The sequence below is a fragment of the Apostichopus japonicus genome, chromosome 11 (assembly GCF_037975245.1).
Source record: "Apostichopus japonicus isolate 1M-3 chromosome 11, ASM3797524v1, whole genome shotgun sequence".
Lineage (NCBI taxonomy): Eukaryota > Metazoa > Echinodermata > Holothuroidea > Aspidochirotida > Stichopodidae > Apostichopus > Apostichopus japonicus.
The window spans coordinates 13,553,403-13,577,852 of NC_092571.1; the positions used below are offsets into that span (position 1 = coordinate 13,553,403).

At 38.6% G+C, this 24,450-nt stretch overlaps 1 protein-coding gene and 1 pseudogene across 1 annotated transcript in view; one reads left to right on the plus strand and one right to left on the minus strand.

Annotated features, from left to right (window-relative positions):
- Positions 1-923: 923 nt before the first annotated feature.
- The window catches only part of LOC139975684 (uncharacterized), a 113,097-nt gene continuing 89,570 nt past the window's right edge, over positions 924-24,450 (minus strand). Inside the window, exons 1-5 of the transcript XR_011795829.1 lie at positions 21,007-22,713; positions 20,495-20,601; positions 19,511-19,732; positions 10,543-10,661; positions 924-9,970 (exon numbers count right to left, since the gene is read on the minus strand). The gene's annotated coding sequence lies outside the window, so the exon portion shown is untranslated. Of the gene's footprint in view, positions 9,971-10,542; positions 10,662-19,510; positions 19,733-20,494; positions 20,602-21,006 lie in introns of the transcript that reaches the window.
- On the plus strand, positions 5,798-5,977 carry LOC139976582 (U2 spliceosomal RNA; annotated as a pseudogene).

The window sequence follows — 24,450 nt, forward strand, 5'->3', positions numbered from 1 at the left end:
GTGTTTTGCAACACAGTCGGGCCGAAAGTAAAGTTTCTGTTTGTAGACTTTATTTCAACTTGATAAGTTCCAGCATCGTCTAGCTGGATATTTAGGATTGAGAAAGTAAAGCAAAAAAAGCGATCCCCTTGGTCATAATAAAGGTATTCAACTTGGAATAGATAACGATCATAAGTATGATCATCATAATACCAGAACATTCCAGAGTAAAGCAAGGGAGCGCGAAGAACATTATCATCGGTAGCTAGCTCGGTGAAATTCAAATCTAATCTAAATATATATGGTCTATATATATATGAAAATGAATTATTTGGAAACGATAAGTCACAGCCTACAACCACATAACAGTCTGTTGAATTTACTGTAGGTCCATCTTGACAGTGATAATCACAACAAATATCTTCGGAAAATGAAAAAGTGATAAGAAAAAATAAAAAGCAATGTAAAACAGGTACAAATCCCATATCGATAGATCGCGGTATTGTGACAATAATACACAGTAAATATGATGAATTTATTGCAACACTTCGCGCATCTGTCTGTAAAGCGAGGAGCGCTGTTTATGAATCAAAACAAGGAATCGTTATTAAGAAACACCCGTGCATGCGCACATGTGTGTTTTCATTTGAATAACATATGTGCTGATTCAAAATGAAAATGACTAGACTGACAATGAAGTTTTTTATTGCTACGTGACAATAAAAATGAATTGAACTTGTAGTTTCGAGAGAAGGAAGTCTGCTTGATGTCTGTAGTGTTTTCATAACCTTTTAACTTGTAATCTTAATGGATGCAAAGCAGTTGAAATCGCTCGGATGATTTTATTTTATACATGCAAGTCAAACATGTTTTAAATTCCCTGTTGGTTGTTGGGTGTGGGGGTTGTGTGGTCGTTAAATAATATGGGTTGGTTTTTTTCGGTTTGTGGTTTGGAGTTGGCTTTTTTGGGCCGGTTTGCAGTTTTTTTTTTTTTTTTGCTTCTGTTGGCCTTTGGGTCCGTGTCCTTTTCACGTCACGTTAAACGCTACGTTAGTGAGAGATTTGTGTTTGTGGGTTTCAGTTGGGTTTTTGGTGGTTGTTTTACAGGTGGTTGTTTGTGGTGGTTGTTTTACAGACTGAGATTGTTTTTGGTTCTGTTGACCTTTGGTCCGTGTCCGTTTTCTTTGCACGTAAAAAGCACAATTCCCTGTGTCTGCATTTTCTGTAAGAAATTATAATGCGTTAAGCGTTTAAAGTATGCAAGTTGTCGAGTCTCGTGAATTTTACATAGTTACTATTTAACTTAACCAGATTCACCATTGAATTAGTTGTTATACGTATCTATTAAAGACAGAAAACATATCTTTAAGGCTAAAATGAGGAATCCTTTGACGCAAGTTTTTATATTTCAACAACTTTATATCGTACTGACTATTACTCAATATAAGATAATTGTAAGTAATCAAGGTGAGACAACCCTCATAGACTTTAGCAAACATTGTCCTTATATTACAGTCGTATATAGTACGCAACGCAGGTTATTGTAGCCATCCATTGTAATATTTTAGAGAGAATATTTCATATGTTTTTATTTTGGTTACCACTGTTTCCAAGATGGTTTAATAATATTATCATGTATGTGAGACTTAAAATCGACTATTTGGTTGCCTAGCTTTTCTTCTACAATTCAATGCTCCGGCGAAATGATACAACAACGATATGAATTGCATCCCGCGCTAGAGAAGTGAAGTGCGTGACGCTACTGCGGCCCCGTCCGGGGGCGAATTATTTTTTCCAAAACAGGTTTGCAATAACGGAGTTTTCAGCCTATCAGATTGCTCGTTACGTCAGCATCAATAATGACCATCGCTTGGAGGTTCAAAGACATACACTGAGTTACACACTGACACGGGTTCGTGTTTACGTCATCCAAGATTCGTCAGCCGTTCTATTGAAATCGGAAATCAAAATCAACTTCACGACGGGAGTACAGTCTTGAATGAATATACGCAAAACAGTATAGTGTACAGTATGATATATTTCCGTCACTGCACTGTGTACACAGTTATAATATATATAGGCCTACAGCACATGCCGCCATGACAGCTAGGGGTGTGGCAAGCCACGCGCCTACGAAAAAAAGCACGAAACAAAGCCAAATCTACACTAAACAAACTACAAACTATTGAAAGGCCAACGTAAAAAACACAAAGTGTGTGGTCAACGAAAAGTGGAGAGCAGCCGAAAACACGTCCGCACTCCACGAAAACCAACTACCAATCAAAGTAGATCATACAATACTAGTGTGCTCAATATGTCTAAACCAATTCCAAACACATCTACATATATTTACGAAAAGCTGCTATTAATTTTGAAAGGGTATATCTTTGTTGCAACGAATGGATAAGGTTTCTATTGTTATGACGTAACTTTTCCGAGCAATCCTGAGCGACTATTTACACACAATTGCAAACCTGTTTGGGGAAAAAAAATCGCGTCCGGGGCGATGGGTTGTCTCGCCCAGTCCCTGCCTCACGTCCCGCCAACCCAGAACACTTTTCAACTATTTAATAATAATAGCCGCAACAACCCTATGAATATCACGTGGTTTGAAGTGGAGATCTCGTTCATGACAATAGTCCATTAATAATCAATCACGACTTTGTTACGTCATTTCATATCATTACAATTTAAAACAGTAAGCTTCTATATTATTTCTTGATTTGTGTTAAATGCGTTTCATTTTGAAATCCTATAAAACGATTAATCCAGAGTGCTAGTATCAATTGGTTAATATTCTATAACGATTACATGTTCGAATAATTTGACTTATTCAATTACCTTTCTTCATTCGGGTGTGTGACAGGGGACCTGTGCATGACTCATTGTATACAATGTCCCTGCCGCTTATCATGGCTATATCATGTAACACTGGTAAAGGTGGGTACCCAATATTATGTGTTATAATTTTTGCACATGTTGCATATGTTACATTCATGACCAGTTGCTACTGAGAAGGACTTACATACAGAAAATACTAAACAAACAATCCTATGCATATATGTATTGACTGGACTAACCACTCAGGTTTCGCCAATTATTTCTTCCATATCAACGTGTGTTACGGTGTTATAACACACTTCAGTTTATACTGACGGCTGTCTCTTATTCAGAGTACAAACTACTCAAGCCATGTATATTGGGTGGATTTGCCCAAACCGACGCGTATTTTGTCCGCCTTAACGCTCTGAGAGCAACTGTTTCAATTGCACAGGTTTCGGTATATGGTTGTGACATAAAATTACATGACTGTGCTACTGTCGTGTTAGGGGTCTACAATTAATGACATACGTTATTGTTATCAGATAGTGACAATCACTTTACGTAATCACATCTGACCTTTAAGGTAACATATTCAACTCAAGGTCGCTATCAATTCGCTCGATTACCCTTTTTTTTTCTAATGACAAGTGCCAAAAGCAACAACAATCCTTGTACATATGTTACTAAATAAGATTTGTATTTTTCTTTATGCTCATGTGTGTAGCTTGCAACTTAAAGAGCATGATTGGTGCCACGACTGACTCAACTGAGGCTAATTTACACCACGTTACAATTTCAAAGACAAGCGTACAATATTTATTAACCTACGAGTAAAGAGGCTTGTCTACAAATGACAAAAAGTTGCGGCTTTCTTGGCTAAATTACTTCACGAATAGCTACGTTTTTAAGCTCTCAAATGAAGGACTGCTTGTTTTTTACGTGACCCGCCCTGCGTGATCCAAAGCGTTACGGCCAAACGGCACTACTCAACCATCCCATTCTGTCAAACAAAACTTTGAAGTCAAGCGAGCCAAAAAAGTAAATACGCCCACCGACCGAGGCAAACCCCCAACCACCCACTCAAACATTCAATAAACCACTAAGGACGTTGCTTCATATGGGTGTAATTCAATTTTTCATAAAAAGCAGTATTATTCTACCAAATCGTCTGACTGTTGGTCAGTCGAGGGCGCTGTAACAAATCTCTGTTGAAATTAAACACCTTTCCACTCTCGGCCTGTATTGGCATGGTGTACGCTATCGATCGTTGAGGATCCAATATTAAATAAGGCGCGGATGTCCCTAGCCTCTATGGGCTTATGAGTGGGGTGTTGGGCTACAAGCTTCGTTTGGTTCGTCTTCATCCTGTGGCACGGTCATCCTTCTGGCACATTCTTCTGGCACCTTCAGGCGGGTTGTGCCACTAGGGTGGAGTACGGTTGGTTTGCATTATTTTCAAGTATACACAAGGTAATATCTGCCTTTGTAATATGTATACTCTCAATCGGTCTTCTGCTAGACGAGATGTTTATCGACACACTGCCTTCATTTGTTCCTGGTAGTGCACCATGTGTCATGGTCGGAGACTTTCAAACTGTGTCCCAGACTCGGGTCTTGACAGACTCGGGGCTTCTGTGTCTGCTGGTCCTGATGCTGGGATTGCAAAACTCGACAGATTCCCCTCGGAAAAACTTTAGCCGATGTTTGGAGGCATATGAGCGCCCGGAATACATTCCACGAAGTCATCATTGCGTACCGTTATTACTCGTAGTATTCAACATATTAGATTTATGAGTAATATATTTTGTTAATTTATTGTTGACTCAAAGCACTTTTTGGTCTCTTTTATCCAGGATTGTGTCGTATGTATTTTATTCATTCTGACCAAAGTCATTCGTATAGAGTGAGTTAATTTAATATGTGAAAGAAAAAGGTAACATTTATTACATTATGATTTTTTCCTCTTTGAATAAAAAAAATAATAATAATAAAAAGCCATCTTGAAATAGTTTAGTGGTGATATTTAAGGTGTATTATTCAATACGTTCTGCAGGTTGCTCAATTTTATTGAATCGATATGATCGAGGTATATGGAACAATTGTTCGACCATGTTTGTTGCCTAGTGCTATTTTCTAATAATTCAATAACAAAGTGGAATGATCCAACAACTCCGTGCCGTGCTAAACAACAGGGCAAGAAACATACTCCTGCCCCTTCACAATCTCTCCCTCCCATTCACACACCCCCTCTACAACATATTTGCCACTTTAAACGCCTGTTATGGCAATGTGATCCGATAAAAATTATGTATATATTTTAAATGGCCTGAAGTCGAGGTTTCCTAAATGGCTAATAGTTCATTACGAAGCAGTAATGAATTTAATACATGGCTGTGACAGGACACCATGTGATGACTGCGAAAAAGCATTAAGAGAACGTCAAAGTTTACACCGTAATCCCATTAAATTGCAATAGCTGTCATTTATTCTTTGTAATTCATTTCTTCTTAATGAGAAACAACTCCGTACCGTTGTTAAAGTATGATATGTCAGATCGAACGAAGTTTGTTTTTTATGCATATTTCTTTAGGTGATAAGAGTAGATAGAGAATGTGTTATTAAATGTTCTTGTTCCTTTCAAGTAGGAGATCGATTGTTATGAGCTTATATTACAGAGGACAATATCTCGGGTGGAATGTCTTTATCTGTCTCTCTTATATACATCATTCAGCAATTTGTATTGGAATGACCTTGAACATCTGACCAACTTTCATTGACAGTTATCTGTCGCAATATCCTGTAATTGCAAATCAAACAATAATGAGAACCAATAATATAGTTACGGTGGTCCTGATGGAACAGACGAGTTGCAGACTTACTGCGTTAGTATAACCCGACAACTAGTGAAAAATACAATATTTGGCGTGTTGTCCAGCCACGTGCAGCACAAAAACTGATCACGTTGGGATTCTTCGTCAAAATGCCAATGTATATAATCGCTTCTCGGCCTGTTGGCTAAGATCATGTGTAGTATCTTTTCCCTTTCGAGGGGAATGGCGATACACACCCGACGATGATCACACAGTCACGATATCATTTCATTTGTTTCTTCACAACATTATTTACATATTTATATAACATATATACAAGAAAATAGCATTGGTACAGAAAATTTACAATCATATAAATATAAGGAAAAAAATTAGAATGAATAATATTGTGAAAGGAAGTGTTGTACAAAAACTCTGGAGAGCTTAACAGGGTACAACACTCCCCGATACAAATAATGATATATAATTAATATATAGACATATAAGCCCCACCCACAAATACAACGTCCTCTCCCCTGCCGTCCCAACCAATTTTTCTTCCCACCCAACCCTCCGCAATGCTAACCATCACTCCTCTCCCTTATCCCACACTCTGCACCCCTTCCCCACCATCCTTACCCACACCCCACCTTAATACAATTCTGATGCATTTAGTATTTACCGAGAAAGTACTTCTTAAGATGTTTCTTTAAGCTAGACAGGGTAAGAAAAGTTCTATCGTTTAAATGCAAAGAGTTCCAAATATTAACTGATCGATTTCTTAAGCTCTTTTGGGCATTGTTAGTATAGCAAGGAAAAGCGTGAAAGTCATTGCGTTGTCGGGTATTGTATTTGTGAATCTAACTGTTTTTTTTAACAAAGGTATTAAATTTATTGGGCAAGTTACTGTTACTACATCTAAAATAAACGAGACAATACTTAGGTTAATGAGGTCTGGTAATTTTAATAAAGTAAGCGATGCAAAGAGGGGACTAGTGTGGTCATATGGACCAGACCCAGCTACGTGTCGGATAGCTTTCTTTTGTTACAATATCAATTTATTTAGATTAGAATTACTTGTGCCTGACCAAATAACCAAACAATAAGAAAGATTTGGTAAAAATAAACTCAAGTAGATAGAACGTAAAATATTTCTAGGCAAGAAGTGTTTGAGCTTAGATAAGATTCCAGCACACTTTGCAAGAGATGAAGAGATAGCATTAATGTGATCACACCAGGATAATTTGGAGTCTATGAGGACTCCCAAAAAACGTATTTTATCAGTACTAATGATAGGTTTATTGTTTAGGCAAATGCGAAAGTTGAAATCATCTTTAGGCTTACCAAAAATCATGTAATTCGTCTTGTCAATATTTCAGGATAATTTATTTGCATTGAACCAATTATTAAATTTATTAAGTTCCTCGCATATATTATCTTGTAACCTTTTCGGATCATTATCAGAGAAAACAATGTTTGTATCATCAGCAAATAAAACAAGGAAAGAATTAGTAGAAACCTTACTTATATCATTCATATACAAAATAAATAATAAAGGGCCAAGAATTGAACCTTGTGGTACTCCACACTTAATACCTAACTGTGTTGAGCTTACACCGTTAATAAATACTAAATATCGATGCAAGGGGACTGGGTTGAGAGCGGATCAGTCGTTCGGTAGTTTGGTAGTTTGGTTTTCCTGCCCAGGTTTTTTCCTGGGTGACGACTGTTCTTAAAAAGTATGCATATAATAGCTTGTCAACTAGGCAAACATATAATAATTTGTCAAGGTGTGTACAATTTACCTGTATCGAGAGGAAAATGGTTCGGTATCGATGATTGTTCAATTCAACAACTCATTGCAAGATTGCTTGGTGGTGAATGAGATGGCGTAGCCTGCAGTAAAATTACAACCAGCTATAATCAGTTTGTCGGCTTGTCGAGACCTGTTTCCAAGGCCGTTGTTACTCTGGTTTGGGGTAATAGAGGCCTACCGGTCGACGGTCCGACCGTTTTTACTTTTGTAGATGATTCGTGTTTAGTTCGGTGAGTGGGTGCAAAGGGGTGGGGGAGGGGGGGGGGTTCAGTTGGATGTGCATCGTAATTCTTCATCGCTGATGGTTTAGTTAAAGTACGGGTAGGGTTCGGTGTTAAAAGCATTTAAGCCGTGACGTTTTGAATTCCTCCGGGCGGATCACCATAACAGCACAGTAAAGTTACAACCAATAACAATTGGTTCCGAACCACTGGGAGTACCATATTACGTAAATAACCCTTAAATGAGAATATCAGGATATAGGCTGGGAGGCTTGGCCTAATATGAGTTGAAATATTTCTGACAAGTCGTTCATGATGATTACATTTTGGATATCTTACGATGTTTCTAATATCTGAAAGCTATTAGTCTGGTCCCCTTATTATGTATATAAGATGATATACTATAGTAGTTAATTTTTTTCTGGCTCGCTGTAGCGTGGTTTGTACTGCCGTAGGTGATATAGGTAGGGTGGACGGGGCGAGGTCATTTTTGCATTCAAAGAATTATCATTTCTTCTTAATTTTTTTTAAATTCTCCTCTACATGTTTCCTTTAAACTTTCTCAGCAGCCCTAGTCACCTCAATCAATTTGCATATTATTTGATGTACCCAGCAAAATTTTATTCATTTATTTGTATCAATATTCATGTTCTCTCTCTTGAGTAAGTTGTCTTCGTACCTTCCACCAATTATTCTACTCAGTTCCGACGCTGGCGAGGGGGAAGGTTAACGCTGCATATCCAATGCTCTAATGCCGTAATGGTATTTCCATACTGTGAGTATGGAAATGATTTTCAGCAAACATGGATTACTTTAGTGAACATTTTGATGAGATAAAGGAGTATAAGAGATGACAGTCATTGCGGTTCATTTTAAGGGGCGAATATTCGCCGTCCAATTGTTTTTACTCTTTTTACCACCTATACTTTTCTATTCATTTTACGCGACTAAGAACCTTGGCGGTTGAGGGACTAGTGTATTCAGCCACCGTCCCAGACGATATGTCTGAGACGAAAAGAAAACACATTCCATACTTGTCTTGCGTTTTAGGGAGATTACCCCAGCACCAAGATGTTACCATGCGATGGAAGCATTGCCAAAGACCTTTATATTCGTTTCTTATAGATAAAAAACATTGCAAGGGCCCTAGCTTTTTTTATTGTGAACTTTTTAAAATAAGGTCTATGAAACTGAAATGTCGCCCTGACTCACATTCAAGAGAAAGTTATCTCTTGTTTTTAAATGACAAGCTGTGGTCTTTGAGCTCCTACATGTGAAATGATGCTTGTATTTTGACATTAAAATAACGTCCTTTGTGCTATTTAGATAGTTTTCACGTACCCAAAACAAGTACCTAATATTTGCGAACGATAAGTAACACGCTCTCCTTACCATTGGCCAATCTTATGATAATATGTGTATTTAAAGACATTGATTATACACGTTGTTGATTTCTATTATTATTTTAACATGTCTTTTTAATACCTCACAGATACTTATGGGATGAAGATGTAATAAACAAATTCGACGGCATGTTTCACAGTATCTATTAAATATCTTTGAATAAAAGGATCTATATTATTTCTTGCTTCATCGAGTTATACGACTTATTGTATGTTGTGTGAAACATAGAATGTTAACCCCTCCTATATTTCCTACTTTAACCAACCTTCTATCATTTCGTTCATTTGAACGTTTCTTACCATCTTAAAAGAATATTAATTATGTCTTAACATCGCTAACTTTTAAACATTATTCTTATTTAACAAAAGTCACGTCTTCCAACATTCCTACTCTTTTACAACAATCAAATTCTCAAAGTTGGTGAGCCAGTTGAATTGGCCCTCTCATGTATTATAATATCACTTTCTACCCCAACATAATCTCTCAAGAAAAGCTGGTGCCTCACAAAGATGGTTTCATTTCATGTTCCCGTGTGGCTCGTAAGTGATATCAAACTATTAATTGGGGCGAATCCATGTTTTTTTTTAAGGAAATGGATTGTCCTTCGGTCGATGCCTTCCATGTAGGCGGTGGGTATGTTGGCAGGATCCTTATGGAAAATTGTGCAATCTGAGAAATTTGTAAACTATAAATTAGGTTTAATATTAAGTCTAACGCAACTGTGCTACTTTTAAATGTTGATGTTAGGTTAAAATGAGGGTAGTGGTGAACTCCCCCACTCATGAATCAGCTGATGTGATAACAATATCCGCTGAGATCTACATAAAACTTAAACTAGAGCAAGTCTTCTACAGTTCTTGACTCTTAGGTAAGCTCACCGATGCCATATTGCCGATCCCGAAGAAAGATGATGAATGCTTCAACGAGGAGTAAGAAAGAAGTATAATTAATAGTTCGATAAGCAGTTACATGATTGAAGTTCTTCGAGATGAAATACATTAGATCGCTTATCAATCAGAACGAAGTGCTTGTTCATCTCATCCGTTACATTTCTTTGAATGCAAAATATATGACACTGTAACACCAACATGAATACATTTAAAGCCTGTTCATTACGCCTTTATTGAACATGCTTTGATCATTCATGTTCATGAGGTGTTTGCGTGTGAGTTGCCCTCGCTGTCTACTTTGAATAAATGATATATGTATTTAAATGATTAGACTTTATATTATTACCTATATTGTTCTAATATGGTGTAAATATTGTGATACAAAAGACAGTTCGTAGAACCTAAGCCAACCATTTCAAGTAAATTAGATGTATTCATTTCCAATTCTCTCAATCCGCTGAATGTATAAGCGTCAATAAGCTTGGGAAATGGACAAACCACAAATCACAGAGACTTTTGTGTAATTTTAATAGAGACATACAAATATATAAAGACCAGAAATGTAAGATAAAGAGGAGTAGGATGTAACGGAGACTCACGTTTGAAGCATTTAATGTCAGCGAAGCCAGGGGATGGCATTTGGGCAGGAGGGGTTGGTGAGCCTGTACAACGTCGGACCGTATATTGTGTGTCAACGTGGGGATGTATGTCGTCGTGGCTGTGCGTGTCATGTAAAAAAAAGAGAACATAATATTATACATATTCTTCTGACTACATATGTGTTGGTTGACTGTAGACTACCTAGATGTACACCCTCATATAGTATTACAGTCATTATATTTATTACTCCCTTTTTACTCTACTTCAATGGAAAAAATAAAGTGCGTAGAATTGTGAAGAAACGTTCGTTCTTTTCTTTTCGCGATAAATTCACCAAAATTGCTGTGTATTTCAGTTCAATGAAATCATAAATACCAAACAAAAGCAAGTAGGATGCTTGATATTTGTTCTTTAATCTGTCACGGTTTTGTAGTCTGACTTTTTACCTGAAGATCCTCTCACTGAGATTTGAAGTTTATCTTATCTGTCAACCACCGTAAGTTAACTTTTATTTAAAGTAGATTCTTAAAACCGTAGCTATTCCAGGTAAAACGAGGCGTTTTGGTTAGCACATAGTGAAATGCTAGGGTGGATACGTGCTATACGGCGGATATCAGAGGACACTTACGGCGAGTAACCTGTACACCTTACCAATGAGAAGATTGTTTTTGTTATAACTTCAATAAAATGAGTGTTGAAGGTACCACGAGGTTAGTTCACGAGAGGTCCGCGAAGTGCCCGATGAAATATGAATCTAGAGTCAAGGGAATCGGTGATACGGAGAATTGATATAAGATGAGTTCTACCGCTGGTAGTTGGGTCATGCTTTTGAAAGCTGTAAATAATGCGCCTACCGCATACTGATCATCTGTAAAATTGATTTAACTAAATGTAAACACCATTATGAAACAATGCATAGAGATTGACAAATGCTAAGCAATCTATCCAGACCACAATACGCTACATGAATTTGAATCACAAATAAAAAAACAATATGATAAAAGCAAAACCCAAATAACTAATTATGAACGCAAACAGCGCTAAAACATAAAATAATGAATTTTACTTGGTTACAGCGTAAACTAGTTCTCTAAAACATGACATCACATTGTCCCAAACACCAATAGGAAAAGATCCAAAACCTTTTAAACACCTATAATATATCTTGAGTCAATAAAAGAACTAATATCACAAAATCAGAAAGCACTCATCCAAAAGGATATGTACAAAGCCGAGGAAAGAAGTAACGGCACATCTGGAATCGTAAAGAATACTCATTCTGTCCTACGGAATAATCAATAATTTGAAATCTCTTTGACCTTAACGGCTAGCCAGACGATACCAAGAAAGGTCTCTTAAAGCAAAATATGATCAGAAATGATGATAAAAGAAGCACATTGAACACCAAACGATTGTCTATAGAGTCTAGCACAAATACTAAAAATGATAGTTCCAGAACCACAGAGACGTTTACAAACCCTTAACTATAATATACATAACGACGGAAAATACTTGTAATTGTCAAATGTCAGTATTCTACCATAAGGATCGGTTTGTAAAGGTATATTATATAATAAATGCTATCATTTTCTCTTCTCTGATTATCTTGTCATATGATACACTTAATTTTGAAATGGTGGTTGCCATTCATTTTCATTTAACAATTTAAATATTTGTTCAGTATAGTTATAGTTTTGTCTTTTATATTCGATTCAATGATTAAAAAGTCGGGTGAATATTCATTGTTTCTTTTTCGAATATTGTTTGATCTTGTGTAGAATAAATGAAGGAAGTGATTTCATTTCTTGATCGAAACAGTTTTGGGTAACTTGTTTTCGTAGGAAAGGTAACATAGACACCTAATCTGCTTCCTGGTTTTACTTTCATAATTCAGAGCATACTCATTTTATATATATTGAATGTATTTTTCTTAACGAAGATGACGCATAATCACATTTGGTGTCATTAATACTTTCACTTACCCAGGAAATCATATGCTAATAACTGTAAAGAAGTTTAATTTTACTTTCCCCTCCGTTAATGAATGATCAATATTGTCTTGTTTTTGTTAGAGTACATGACGCTGGCGTTCATTGACATGCTCTTACCTGATTTCTTTATCAAGCAAGTCGAAAGTCCATTAAACATGACATTATTTCTTGTGAACCACTGTTACATCAGAGAGGTGTCTACAATACACCCTTAGTTCAATTAAATCAGTAAAATAATATTTTGAAACTTCTTGACGCCTGTTTCTCACTTTCAGCTAACGCAGCTGTTTGGGCTAACCAAAGGTAATAACAAGATCCAAACATACATGTATTATTTGATACCACTTTACAGATTTTAAATCGGCATGTAAAGAATATTCGGTTTGATTGGTTAGATTGACGCCTGTTTCTCACTCTGAGCTTACGCAGCAGTTTGGGCTGATCAAAGACGCTACATACCTGTGGCGTAGCTAGGGGGAGGGGTCAATTGGGCACTGAAATGGGAGAATGAGAGTAAAAAAAATAAGCACTTTTTTTTAAAAAACATGACGAAATTGATGTTTGTCGTCAGGCATGAATTTTCCAGTTATAAAATCTGAACTGTAAATGTAAATGTAAAGGTTTTTATTAGCAAATTTATAGATTGTGATTTCTTTTCAGTCCATTTCAACCGTTTTCTCTTCTTTTTAAAAAAAAAATTCTGTTCTGTATTCTGTAATGACTACATGTCACGGAAATTTCGGGTATTTCAGTATACAGTTCCAAGGCAGTAGATTTCGAAAGGTGGAAATATCATAGGCGTAGAAGCACAATTTTATTGGGGGGGGGGGGGCTGTAACGACTTGCTCGAAATAAATAACCAACATTGTTTTCGCGCGCTTTGCGCGGATTTTATTTTTCTTTCAGTAGTGAAGGGGCACAATTTCTACTCTTGCACCCGGACGCCAAAACCTCTAGCTACGCCAATGCTATATACACGTTTCATTTTATACGGGTTCACTGTTGATACGTACAATCTACCTTGTAATGTTTCATCTGGTATAACAGTCTACGAGGACCTTAAATATGGAAATGCTGTAAGTCAAGATACGATTAACTTTATAACACTTTACAATGTATTTTTTGGAAATCCTATTACCAACGTTCACAAGGTGATAGTCACATCCAAGCCCCTTATTTGAAATACTTTTATATTAGATTGGCGTATTGATGACAGTTCCATGTGTACTCAATATTATAATATTCAATTGATATGATTGTATATTGGTTGACCCCAATTAGATCACGATGTCAGAGTGGGCTGGTTTTGGATCCCACAGGTCACGTAAAAAGCACATTTAGTTTCCTCAGAGGTTACATCCGTTGAGCTCCGCGATGGCTACGAGAGATGTTTATCCGGTACGAAAACTAATTGCGTAATTTTCTTATTTCGCTGTATTCCTGTGCTAGGCTTAGGCAGTCAATGAGGTGGGTGTGTGTGAGCCGACTCCATTGGTCGCAGCGCACTGTTGCTCTGTACAGGTAATCTCTGATTGGTCGAAGCCATATTTTACAGTTTATTCAGGGACGTGTGTTTACGGGGATTTCTGGGGTAATTAAGGTTATTTCGTTTTCGGTCGGGTGCAAGACGAGAAGCTTCGCCTTACTAGACCAATGTATATATTTAACGTATTCGATGTAGAATTAGAACGAGATGAGATATATTATACCTTTTTTTAATATTACAACTCTGGGGTCTGGTGTCTGCTTCCTGATTTAGAGTTAATCTGTACCCGTCCCCCATCTACCGTCCCTTCCCTACGGTTGGTTTCGAGACAGATTTCCATTGGTGGCAGCGGCGGGATTCTATTTCTGGTGATTCTGGTGATTTCTGGTTGATTCTTTGCAAGCTCTCGGTGGTCGTAATACGTACGATCTACGTTTTACCAGTGACGTGGCCCGTCAGAAGGGTGTCACGTTGCTGAGTAACGTCGAGGGGATGACAGTTACCCAGTTACTCCATTACGAGCGATCTGTATAGGTAAATCTCATCCATGTAGGACTAGAGGTGCGGCAGGAACTTGTCTCAACTGTTTTAGGTCGGTTTGGGGCTGTCAAGGCTGCCAAAATGTGCTCCTATGCACAGGCCCCTGGGTATTGAACGGGCACCGACAGCTTAGGATCGACCTGAAACAGGACATTCCCTCCTTCCTAATTATTGCAGGGCATAAAGCCCACGTGCGATATCCATGTCAGCCCCGTACCTGCTTCGGGTGTGAGGAGACCGGGCACGAAGCTAAGGGTTGGCCGAACAAGAAATGTGGGCGCTGTCTTTGTCTTGGGCATGATAGCACCGCATGCCAAAACGAGGTTGTGTGCTCAAACTGTGGGAAGGATGGACATGTTTCTATGAGTAATAGTGGAATAAGTCTAAGGCGTCAAGTTCCGACGCACCTACTGCCTCGGATGGGAGCTTCACGAGAGGAGGGGGAATCTGATGGGATTTTACCCTCCCCTGCACCTGGTTCACCCTCTTACGACGTTGCAGACCCCAACTCTGATCCCACACCACCTCCACCACACCGCGAAGCGGACACATGGTCTCTACCGGCTTCCCCCATCAACTCGTCCAGCTCCGTCCCCATTCCGGCGCCGGTGTCGCCAGATCCGGAAGCTCTGTCTGACGGCGACTCCGGAGGCTCGGTGGTCATCAAGTCTCTGGAGGCTCGGTGATCACCGAGCCGAAACGTGCCACTGGGAGGAGCTGGTACGACAAGATGGGGGAACCCTCTATAAAAAGGTCGGCTTCAAGTGACGAATCGGACAATGATATGTCGTCTATGGCGCTTGAAGCTTACGGAATCGTCGTCGGCGTAGTTTTGCCTCATTGCACTCTCATGGCCCATACACTTTCAGTTGCCACTTTGAACGTGAATGGCATGAGGGATCATCGCAAGCGCAGTCGCATTATCCAGTAATGTAAGTCAATGGAGGTCAACTGCGTTTGCCTGCAAGAAACACATTTGACACGCTGCCTTCCTTTTTTCCTTGTAGTGCATCATGTGTCATGGTCGGAGACTTTAACTGTGTCCCAGACTCGGGTCTTGACAGACTCGGGGCTTCTGTATCTGCTGGTCCTGACGCTGGGATCACAGAACTGGACAGATTCACTTCGGCACACCCTTTAGCCGATGTATGAAGGCATATGCACCCGTGTAGTACGGTGTATACGTGGGTGAGGCCCAACAGAGAAGATGCCTCCAGGATAGACGGAGTGTATGCGCCCGTAAGTTTTAGATTTTCGGGTTGCGTGACACTGAGCTGTCCGCCCTCTGACCATTACACTGTTGTAGCACGTTTTCTTTTGCCTTCCATATTCCCGATCGGGCGGGGCCTATGGAAGCTTAACGGTCAGATTATTGGCGAGGCAGAGTTCCGCCAAGGTTTCGAAACCAGGTACAAAGGATGGCAAAGATTGAAGCCGGCCTTTGCCTCTACATCCCAATGGTGGGATGGTTTCAAGTTGCGCATCAAACGCTACGCAATTCAGTATTGCGTGACCCGCGCACGGCGGCGGAGAGAAGTTCTTGAAGCTGTGCGCGGAGGTGAAGTTTGGCGACCCCTCTGCTGTCATCGCTTTGCAGACTTATCTCGATGAAAAGTACCACGGTGCCCGCGTCAGGGCCTGTGTCGAAGCGGTGGAGGCTGAGGAGCGCAATTCACTGAGGGTTTACCATTCCGTTAGCCCATCCGTGTCCCATCAGTGCGCGCTACTAATGGGACCGTGGTTGGCGACCCTCACGGCATTGTCTGCGTGTACAAAGATTATTATTCGAGTCTGTTTGCGCGTGGCAATATCGACTTGTCGGCACAGGCCGAATTATTGAGGGGAATCTCAAAAACTGTTCCCCACGAAGTTAATGATATTTTGGGGCGGAATAACCACTGTTGAGCTTTGAAAGGCGCTTTCGAAGATGAAGAATGGCAAGTCCCCGGGCTCCGACGGGCTTCCGGGAAGGTTCTACCGAACCTTCTGGGCTATAATCGGACCCGACATCAGAGTCGTCTTCGAAGACGCCTTCCAAAACGAACTGTTAAAATAAAGTCAACGTCTGGGCATGATTACTTTGCTGCCCAAGTATGGGGACCCCTTGGATCCCCATAACAAGCGCCAGATCACTTTGTTAAATGTGGACTACAAGTTGCTGGCTAAGGCTTTGTGCAACCGCCTTGCACTGGCTATGCCGCACCTTGTGGGTGATCTCCAGACGTGTGCAGTGAAGGGTCATTGCATCCAGCAGAAACTTGGGGTTGATGCGCGACTTGACCGACTTTGTTATTGAGCGTGATCTGCCATGTGCATTGGTCTCTCTTGACCGGCAGAAGGCCTTTAACATGGTGGATCGCGGTTTTTTAATGAATGTATTAGAGATGTTTCAGTTGCACCCAAATTTTTGTAAATGGATTTCTGTTTTGTATCAGGAAAGTTTCAGTTCCGTGATCGTTAATGGGTTTTGTTCAGAGGTTTTTAACGTGGAGAGGGAGTGCGCCAGGGGTGCTATCTGTCTCCATTACTTTATAATTTGTATAGCGAGTCCCTCTCCCGTCTTTTCTTTTGGAAAGGGACTCGAGCCTTGTTCGATTCGTTGTGCTAGGGGTGCCAAAGTGAAATGCGTTCAATATGCAGATTACGTCACGTGTGTTGTTTCGAGTCTGGGCTCCTTTCGTGCCCTCTCGTAGGATTTATCTATCTCTGAGAGAGCTACCGGGCGAAGTTGAATCCAGACAAGACAAAGGGTCTTCGCCTTGGTAGCTGGAGATACAGAGACTTACCATTCAGTGCATCGTGGTCGGGTCAGAATATCAAAATTAATGGTATATGGTTCGGATACGATGCACCTTGTGATGTCACCTGGAACGAGAGGGCTGAGGTATTTGAGAGCAGGCTCGAAACCTTTGGCACCCGCTGGTTTTCGATCTTGGGGAAAGTCACCGTTATTAATTGTTTTGTTGTGCCCATCTTGTGGTACCCGGGCGCGGTGTACCCAATTTCGCGTCGCGTCTTGGTGCGGTTGGAGAGAGCGATATTTCCGTTCATTTGGTCGGGTGGTACAGAGCTTGTCAAGACTTGTTTGGAGGAATAGATGTGAGATGGTTTTTAGGTGGAAATTTGCCAGTTGGCAAGCAGTCCTGGAGGCGGTGAAGTGTGACATTCGCCTTCAGGTTGAAGGCGATTTTCGCCGTTTATCTGGGGCTGCCTTTTTTGGACGCTGTTGTGCTGGGGAGGGGTGTTTCGTTTCGCTGCGTGCTGTTCGTCCTTTTGTGGTTTTTTGAGTGTTTGAGTTGGTGGTTGGGGGTTTGTCTCTGCAGGTCTGTAGGCTTATCTACTTTTTTGGCTCGCTTGACTTAAGTTTTGTTTGTCAGAATGGGATGGTTGGGTAGTGCCGTTTAGCCGTGGCGTTTTGGATCCCGCAGGGCGGGTAACGTAAAAAGCATTTTGCCCCAGTAGCTCTCTCAAAAATAGATAAATCCTCAGACTCGAAACCACACACGTGACCACATCTGCATATTGAACGCATTTCACTTTGGCCGCACATGGCACAACGAATGGAAAAATTCTCAAGTCCCTTTCTAAAAGCCTAGAGTGAGACTCGCTAAACAAAACATGATGGAGACAGGGGACACCCCTGGCGTAACCCTCTCTCTACGATATAAACTTCAGAACAAAATCCATTAATCATATGGAAAACAAATACAATGAATAATCTCCGCCTGTGTACTCTTTTTGGAATAAATGATGCTAATATGAACGTTTCAAAGAATGAAATAAAACTTTCGGCTCAGTCAGACTGTTGCATTCTAAAAGCAACATCCATAGACGGACGATGGATAATGTAACTTCACAAAAAAAGGGGGACGTTTTGTCCTACATAAACAAACTTTAAATTATAATTTTACTTATCCAACCTAATCAACCACATTGTTAATAGAATTTAAATAAATAATGGCATTGAAAAAAATTAACTTAAAGAGATGCTTTAAGCACAAGTATATATGTTATCGCACTTTTTTAATGGTTCAAAAATAGTAATACTATCAAATAAATCACTATTTGTTAAATGTGATGTAATAACAGCAACGTTGTTTTTATTTTGAAGTAGTTGATGACATATCAAGAGAAGAAGTTATGTTTGGCACAAATTAATCAAATTAGGAATTGGATGAAGCATGTCTTCATATATTTTGTTCATAGAAAAACACAATACTTTCTTCCTCCGCATAAGGGTTAAAGTTTTTAAATGCATTTAACAGCCACTGCAAAACTCGCAATGGCATAAACTTACTTATTTTATTGTTACTCATTTCGTAACTACCGAGCTGTCTGGAATGTGTTGAAAAGAATCCCTACAAAGAAAAATCTCTGTTTATCCGAGACAGTCGTTAATCACTAAACTTATTAATGAGAGTATCATAAAAATACAGTGTGCTTTGTTTCGTTATTGAACATTGTTTGAAAACAGATTAGATTAAAAACAAATCAATTAAGGAAGTAATTTTTCACGAATCAAAGCAACTATTCAAATCGTTAGCCTGTATGTAGGAAAAACAGAAGAGAAATTACACTTCTATGTTTTACTTTCACAATTGAAAGCATGGTAAGTTTAAAAAAAAAGTGGCAATTACATTTTCTCACGAATGACCTTTATAACCATTCTTTGCAATAATCTTTTATAGTTTATATCAACTTTACTAACTTTGAATTCAAAGGTGTTTATTATGTGATGATTGTATTCATTGATCGTTATAACATTAAACTTATATTCGTGACACAAAATACCAGTTATAATGTTAGTGTTAATATTACACTAATGAATGTTACAGCAATAAAATATGCAAATACTGAACTAGAAATTTTCATAAAGAATGTCGCTGTCTTGTTTTCTTTAAGATACATTTTCCCGTTCAAATAACGTAAAGACTTAAAGTAATGACTTACCTTGATCGGTTCTGGAGAATGTTAAATTCACATCTGTCAGCACACTGTGATGTAGAAAGGGACTTCAACTGTTCCTGGGTACAGATGCATCCAATGGTTGAGTTCTGATCACAATAAGTAACGTAGACTAAAAGCTCTTTAGTCCGTTATTAGCTGTGTAATGTTTCCGATAATCACAGCCCTCGCATTGGATTACTTCCAGATTTATCGGTGGAAACCCGTCTGTTATTGAACAAGATAGGGCGACGTGTTATAGGATGGAGATGAGGAGAGGCCTTGCCATATAAGAGGTGTAGAAGGCTGGTATAATGTAAAGAGTTGTTAGATGTGATGAGAGTAAAGTGTATACGCGAGTTATCATCAGTCTATGATATATGATAAGTAGAAACACCTGAGAGCGTTTTACTGTACTTTAATAATTATCTTGTTAGGAATTCATTGTTTATGCGTACATCGATAGTAAACGTATTTGATACTTGAGTCTGTAAGGGATAAAAAACACTGAAATACGAAAATGTTGTGAGGCAAGACAACCTTGAACTTAGAATACTTTTCATATATTTAATGAGACGGAATTGATCTTGTGCGTGATAGTAAGTTGTGGACTGCATGAAAAACGAACAACAACATTACAAGACACCCATGTCTCTTTTGTAAGCCGACGAGGAGTGTGCATAAGTTTAAAACTTAAAGTAGCCTTCAAGTTTATGCGGTACTATTACCAGCCCTATCGACGGAGAAATTATTCCAACCAGGATGCCAAAAGTATCACTCTCCCACGAAATATAATTTAAAGAGTGCTAAGCAATTTATGACTGCAACCCATTTTACTGGGCCAATAGTTTCGGTATTATCCCCAGCCCACTCCTGCTAGTTTATATAAAAGCACGTGTTTTGCCACTAAAAACATGAACGAGGTATGAATAATACATTGAAAGCACCGGTGACCTAGAATCGCTTGAAGCAGATAACAGTTTGTCTTACCTGGATATGTCTTTGGAACTTCACAAGCACAACTATTAGAGCAACTGGTGTTGGACATGAAGTCCAAGTGTCCCCGAGTAGCAACAAAGCCAACTGTTGAAGTACTACTACACGAAGTAATATAAATTTTAAACACATTAAATGTTACTTTTAAGTGAATAATAGTGTTTCTCAAAATTCCCTCTTTTCAATAGCAAGCAACTCTACAACTGGATATATTTGTCTGGTCTTGAACATGTCAGTTCAAAGTGAAAATTATTATTCTGAAGTAAAGTAAGAGTTTTCATGTCACAAAGGGGAGGTGAAGGAGGATGATAAACTGTAAACAGACGGTAAGTATGCTGCAGGAGAGTAGCATGTATAATATTATGATCATAATCGACCAATGGCACATGGTAAGTTCCAGCATCTTCTGGTTGGAGGTTTAGAACTGTAAAACCCAAATCATAAAAATGCGATGAATAATTTTCAAGTGAGTAATTAAAATAAATATTGATTTACTATATGCTCACCATTTGACCATAACAGCTCAGTTTCAGCAAAGGTACGGGCAGATGTCACTCCGATGTGGGCCATCTCAGTGAAGTTCAACTGAAATCGTAGTATATATATATAATTCATATTTATATGAAAAGGAAATATCTCAGAAGGCAAAGTCACATCCTACAACAGAATAAAAACCTGTCAATCTGATAGCTGGTCCATCTTGACAATTAAAATTACAATCGATACACTCAGACAATGACATTTACTGGGACATTACGACAAATAAAATAAAAAATTGTAAAATCTCCATTTGTAAAGATATCTGATCTTTAACAATGATTATCATGTACGTTACGAACACCGCTGTCTAACTCTGCAGTGTCGTCTTTAACAATGTTTACGCTGTGCTTTATAACGACCGCCGACTAACTTTGCAGTGAAGTCTTCTTTCGATAGAAACCAATAGTAGACAGAAGGTATTCTAGAAGAGGTTAAGGATCGTGCGCATGCACGGAAGTGTTAACACAGGAAAATAAAATACTTTGGTCACAGTATTCAGTGAAATAATATAGTATTTCTCAATTCCTGTTAATCTGCCTTCGGAGTGTGGATTGTAGAAGGTAAAGAACCAATGTTTATTTTTCTCGCTTATCCTTTCAATGTTCAGCTTACCATTTGTTACTCTCAGAGAATGGATGATGATAACAAATGTACGAGTTATCTCTTCATAGTTTCCATTTGCAAACCATATGACTATATGACAGTAATGTGTGTGTGTGTGTATACAGGTAAATATAAACTAAACGCTGGTTATGCGAAATAATCCTTTGACGCTGTACATAGCTTTTGCGCCCGGTGCTTGGCTAAGTAACTTTTAAATGTTAAAGAATCGAAATCTCATTTATATTTCAATGAAATACTGCGTGAAATCTTAAAAAATGAAACGAAAATCGCCTTCAACCTGAAAAGCGAATGTCACACTGACAAGGTTGTGCAGAGATGTCGGTGGTTCTCTTAAAAAACAAACGGATGTGAACTGAATATGACTGAATGTTTCACATAGTGAACGTAGGGTAAGCAATGTCGCTTATTCTACTATTTAAATCTGCCATGAGCCCACACTACATCTTCACTCATTCGACATACACCAAAACGGAAACAACAGTCCACTTTTAATTACAAAAATATGCTGCCTCAACTAGGTCACCACACAAAGGTTATAAGTATTTCCTTATATTTGTGCTAATATTTGTCCTTATATTTGTCCTAATACTTGTCATTTAGCCTTTGAAGAAGATCCTGCTAGAATCAAACGTCAGGCCAACTTACTTTTACACATTCTCCCACACAAGCTCTCTAGTGGATAAGCAGTTTGCCAGCAGTTTTATTTTATTCTAATATTTAATTCATACTATTTTAGGCTCTAAGGTCAAAATCTTATGTCAATCATGCAATTGTGCCGTCTTCCATGGTTATAACATGTTCTAATGTAGCTATATCCGCCCCTGCGTGCAGGTCTCCGTTTCTTAAAATTTAAGACTATTAAACAACATAACAAGGCTTCTTTGTATCACTGTACTTATCAATAAATATCACTTGAAGAAAGTTCACGTGTTTTTGTACGTTAGCGTTGAACGTTTACAAAAATGAACCTGGCAATGACAGGACAGGAATACCAGGAGGCGCCTGTAAAATGGAGCTTGGGATCAAAAACAAGAAGTCCCTTAACCATACCCACCAGCCCACCGACTTCGGAGCAACGTGTGCAAGGAAACACTGGGCTTAAAGTCATTTTGGATTAAAATTGGATACTTCAACATTAACGGGGAATAAGCAGTTAGAAAAGTAAAAGTTTCTGTTGGTATGATTTAGTATTCAGAAATTGGTCTTGGATAGTTTGTTAAATTTGAACGATTCTTTTCTTCTTGGGGTGGGGTATATTTATATGTTAAGCGATGGCTATACAAATAATGAATAGACACTTTTTTCTTTCATATCATTTGCGTACACGGTTGATAATAAAAATGACAATAAACTCACCTGGATTACTTTTAGAGATGTTAAACTCACATCGGCCAGAATACTGCGGTGTAGAAAAGAACTCCAGCTGTTCCTGAGTAGCGATGCATCCAACGATTGAGTTCTGATCACAAGACATGACGTTAATAGAAAGCTCTTGAATACCGTTATCATCTATGTAATGTTTCTGAAAATCACAGCCGTCGGTCTCAATCATTTCCAGATTTATCGGTGGAAACCCGTTTGTTATTGAACAAGATATAGTTACGTGGTAAGAGCCAGATGGGGATGAGGAGGGGCCTTGACAAACAAGAGGTGTAGGAGGTTGGTAGACTGTAAAGATATGATAGGTGTAATGAGAGTAAAGAGTATACGGGGAGTAAGAATCAGCCAATGACAGATGATAAGTACCAGCATCCTCTCGTTGAAGGTTTAAGATGGAGAAAGAAAAATCAACCTTAGTAACTTCAGGTCGGTAGTGGGATAGATCTTCCTCGATATATTCTATTTTTACTTCAAATAAATATCGATTGACTGTCTGATTCTGTCTGATTTGTATGGCATTGAATGAGTAAGTTCCTTTAGAGGGAACGTCTCCATTAGTACGTCCGGTAAAGTTCATCGCTACTCGTAAACCATATATGTATACATCTATTTCATGTATAGATAATATAATATGATCTTTATTAACAGCAATATCCGAGAACGAGAGGTCACAGCCTAGCATAGCATAGCATTCCTTTGAATTTACTGTTCGTCCTTCTGTGCAGTGATAGTTACAACCGATAACATTACAAGTATATAATACCAGGAAAATGGCAAGATGAAACAACTTTGAACCAATGTAACCATCCATGTTTTAATAACTAACGACTTTTAAAGTTGTCCAACGTCGCAGACGTGCGTTTGTGCCTACATTTATTTTGAAAACTCTTATTAGAGATAGAAAGTGATCTTTGTTACAGTGCGCATGCGTTAATTTGCTTTCAACTGTGCATGACTGGAAAATATATTTCCGACATGACAACATGCATGTACGAGTGTGTTTCGAAATTTAAACCTCGCTTTGTTTTTCTATTTAATTTGATTAGTTATATTAGCTAAGAAGTAGGCTAATGATTTTAATATAACATTGTTATTTAATGAAAAAATATATTTTTAAGGGTGTTCGTATGAATCGTTTGTTGTCCTTGTTTGTGTTCTTGCTATTTATTTAATGCTTAAATTCGGCTTTTGAAACAGTACCCTCCGGTTACGTCAAAACAAGTTTTAGTATGTAAAGAATGTCATTACTATACTTTCATACTGAGTTAGACCGAGTAAAACAGAGAATACAACGTGGAGCTTGAAATGAAGCATTGACAGAACATAAGCATATATACATTATCTTCATCATTGTAAAGTGATACATTCTTCAAAAACGGAATGACTGTACCTGAAAGTGATGACGC